This window comes from Rhinopithecus bieti, unplaced genomic scaffold, assembly GCF_001698545.2.
Source record: "Rhinopithecus bieti isolate Rb0 unplaced genomic scaffold, ASM169854v2 scaffold_34968, whole genome shotgun sequence".
Lineage (NCBI taxonomy): Eukaryota > Metazoa > Chordata > Mammalia > Primates > Cercopithecidae > Rhinopithecus > Rhinopithecus bieti.
The window spans coordinates 866,750-870,384 of NW_016814942.1; the positions used below are offsets into that span (position 1 = coordinate 866,750).

General features: G+C 53.6%; 1 protein-coding gene across 1 annotated transcript in view; it reads left to right on the forward strand.

Annotated features, from left to right (window-relative positions):
* The window catches only part of SUGP2 (SURP and G-patch domain containing 2), a 45,193-nt gene extending 43,948 nt beyond the window's left edge, over nt 1-1,245 (forward strand). The window contains 1 exon segment of the mRNA XM_017852687.1: nt 990-1,245. The gene's annotated coding sequence lies outside the window, so the exon portion shown is untranslated.
* The last annotated feature ends 2,390 nt before the right edge of the window (nt 1,246-3,635 follow it).

Here is a 3,635-nt window from a genome sequence, read left to right on the forward strand (position 1 = left end):
AGTGAGCCGAGATTGTGCCACTGCACTCCAGCCTGGCAACAGAGCAAGACTCTGTCTCAAAAAAAAAAAAAAAAGAAAGAAAAGAAATCCTGGCTTTCTTTAAGCCACAGACTTCCTAGGCTGTGGTCCGAGGTCCTTGTCTGCCTGTTCCCTGTCACCTTGCAGTGCCACCACCCCCAGGGGCTCTGCTTGCTTCCAGTGGCTTCTGTAGCTTTGGCAACTGGCAGATCTTTATGGCAGTAGAGGTGCCAGCATGGAGGATAGGGCTTGGGTTTATTACCCAACCCTCGAACGAACCAGCCTGTGGGGGCCTGGAGTAGAGCTGGTTTTGGGGAACCACAGGTGCCAGGGGTTCATCTTCTCCTTTCTCCTTCTCCTTTCCTGACTCCTCTGACAGCTTCCATGTTGGCCGTGGGTCAGGTGAATGGATGGAGCTCCGAGCGGGGCTCGGCCTGCTGGCCCGAGCGAGGCACACACACCTACAGCGTGGATCAAGCTCGCTCTCTCCAGCATCGCCCTGACCATTCCATGTGCTTTGTCCTAGCATGTTAATTCTTGACTTTCTCCACTTCATTTTACTAAAAAGTTAAATGCTTCAGGAATTTGTGGTGTGTGGCCACTGACCACCCCCCACCTCCTGCCGCTCCTCCAAGTTTGAGCTGAGATGGTTCTGTGAGTCCTTGGCAGGGGTCAGAGGGCACACCTCCTTGAACCTAGAAAGTCCCTACACTCTCAGAGGACGCCTCTCCTGTGGATTCAGCGCTGGGGCAGTGAAGGTGTCGGGAGCCAGCAGAGCATGGTGCGTGCTGCCAGCTGCCGGGCGGCCGGGATAGAGGAGATGCCACTGGCCCTCCGTGCCCCCAGCCCCTCCCTCTTAATCGAGGCTGCCCTTGCTCTCTGCAGAGGCCACTCTGCAGGATCCTCATGTCGCGCGTGACGTGTGGTGGCACAGCCGTGTCAAAGTCACAGTGTCTTTTCTGTCGTTCTAGTTCCAGGGTCACCCCCAAGAGGACAACAGGCATCTGGAAGTGCTCTCTCGCCACTCTGGGTGCTTACTGTCTCTGGCTTGTTTCCATCACTGGAAATCACTTAGAGAATTGTAGTGTTTTTGGTCCTTGATAAAGCCTAGAAGACATTTGTGATGTTACAAAATGGAAGTTTTCTTTTGTTTCTGTTTTTTAAGATCTAAGAAGTTGTGAATGTTGTTAATCATTTAGCCGTCGCAATAAACGTAGAGGAAATGCAGTGTGCCAGGGTCTCCATGGCTGTGTTTTTAAAATCAGATCAGTCACCAGCGCATGCAGATGGGAGTGCAGTGTAGAACCAGATGACGGCTGCCTCCCAGTGCATGCCCTCCGCCGGCGTGGTGCTCCTCCCTCGGGCCCCTCCTGACTGGCTCACCCCACCTGAGGGACCTTGTGGCACTGTCACCAGGAAAGCCTGGAAGATGCCAGACAGCAGGAAGTGACCAAGCACCGGAGGGAGGGTGATTCCCTTCTTGGGAGGCTGGGGAGGATAATTGGTACCGCTGAATACAGAAGCTGCCTTTGAGGGGTATCAGGGAAGTGGGAGCCATGCCCCTGCTGCCTACGACTCACCTGTGGCCACAGGGCTTTGCCCCATCATCCCAGGGCTGGATGGTACGGCAGTTCCAGCTACCAGAGTAAAACCATGGCCTGCCTGGGCCTCCCTCTGACTGAGGAGCTGCCTCTCTGTCATCTTCATACTCCCTGCTGTCCCTGGGTGCTACCAGCCTGCCCATGGTTCCTCTGCCAACAGCCCCTTGGCCCTCCAGGTGAGGAGGGGCGTGCAGAGGGCACAGCAGGGACCAAGCCAGCACCCAGGGGATCTGCAGGGGCCTCCGCCTGACCAAGGTGAGGAGGGGAGGAGCCAGACTGTGCAGAGGGGGGAGGAGCCAGACTGCGCAGAGAGGGAAGGCGCTGTGCCCAGGGCAGGTGATGCTCATGTAGGAAGGTCCCTGTGGGCAGCTTAGCGGGAGCCTTGAGACAAAGCCCTTAGGAAGCTGAGGCAAGACCTCCAACCTCACTTCTGCTGTGCCCCAGGGGAAGCTGTTTCCAGCCATCACCCTCACCCTGCCTTCATCTTAGTGATGTCTAATCACTAGCTTCAGTGGCACTCCCTGAGAAAGGCCAGAGCCTGCAGGGAAAATGTGGGGCTCACCTGTAGGGGGTGAGCAACTGCCAGGAATTTCTCTTCCATAGTGGAACCCCTCTTCCCCTAGCTCCTCTTAATACCGCCCTGAGGCCAGTCAGGGTGTTAGGAGACAGGAAAAGGGGTGGCCTCCAACCCAGGATGCCTGTCCTGGCGTTGACCCCAGGCAGGTCACTTGATCTCAGGCCTCAGTTTCCCCTATGCAGACTGGGAAGGATCTCATTTGGAAGGTAAAATCTCCCCTGCTGCCTTGTACTAGATTGGTGCAAAAGTAATGGCAAAACCAGCAGTTTACTTTCCCACCAACCTAATAATTTAGGACTAACTGGAACCACAAGATGCCTCTCATGGCCTTTCTCCTCCCTGGCGCTTCCCTGGGGCAAGACGGGTAGAGGGCGCTGCCGAGAAGCCCCAGTAGCAAAAACAAGGAGTGGCTTCAATCCAAGCCTTTGCAGTGCATGTATGCCCACGTACAGACGTGCACGCATGCATGTTCAAGCAGCACGCGAGGACTTTTTCCTTGTAAAAGACGAAAAACCAAACCCAGATGTATGCAGAATGGAGCACAGAGGCTTTCTCCTCCCATGAGTCAAATGACAGGACCCACCAAGGGTGCCACTCGCAGACAGCCGTCCTCTCCCCACAGGCTGTCTCAGCAGTCTCCATGGCCCGTGGGAAAAGAGCAGGTGTTGGGTTGCCTTCGGAGGATATTCCACGTGTAGATGATCATAGGCACAATCGTGTTTTAGATAGAACCTTTAAAATGCAAATTATACTTCAAGTTCTATTCTGCTCCCTGCTTTTTTTCACTTAAAAAATTTCTGAGGCTGGGCACGGTGGCTCACGCCTGTAATCCCAGCACTTTGGGAGGCCGAGGCGGGCAGATCACCTGAGGTTGGGAGTTTAAGACCAGCCTGACCAACATGGAGAAACCCCATCTATACTAAAAATACAAAAATTAGCCAGGCGTGGTGACACATGCCTGTAATCCCAGCTACTCGGGAGGCTGAGGCAGGAGAATCGCTTGAACCCCAGAGGCGGAGGTTTTGTTCAACAGAGATCACGCCATTGCACTCCAGCCTGGGCAACAAGAGTGACACCCAGTCTCAAAAAAAAGAAAAAAAATAAAAAATCTGAAGCTGCGTGTGGTAGCCCATGCTTGTAATCTCAGCTACTGGAGAGGCTGAGGTGGGAGGATAACTTGAGTCCAGGACTGGAGGCTGTAGTGAGTTGAGATTGTATCACAGTACTCTAGCCTGGGCAACCCTGTATCTAAGAATACAAACCTGAAATAAACTTACATATACATGTGTATAGATGATGGTTTGTCATTTAGCTAACAGGGTCTCAACCCCTAGCCATTTGGGTTTTGGGCCCTACATCCTAGAATAGGCTTCTTTGTGGATAAAGTCCAGGAAATAGCATATGAGAACAAAGGGTACTCCTGGGGGTCTCCTCACCTT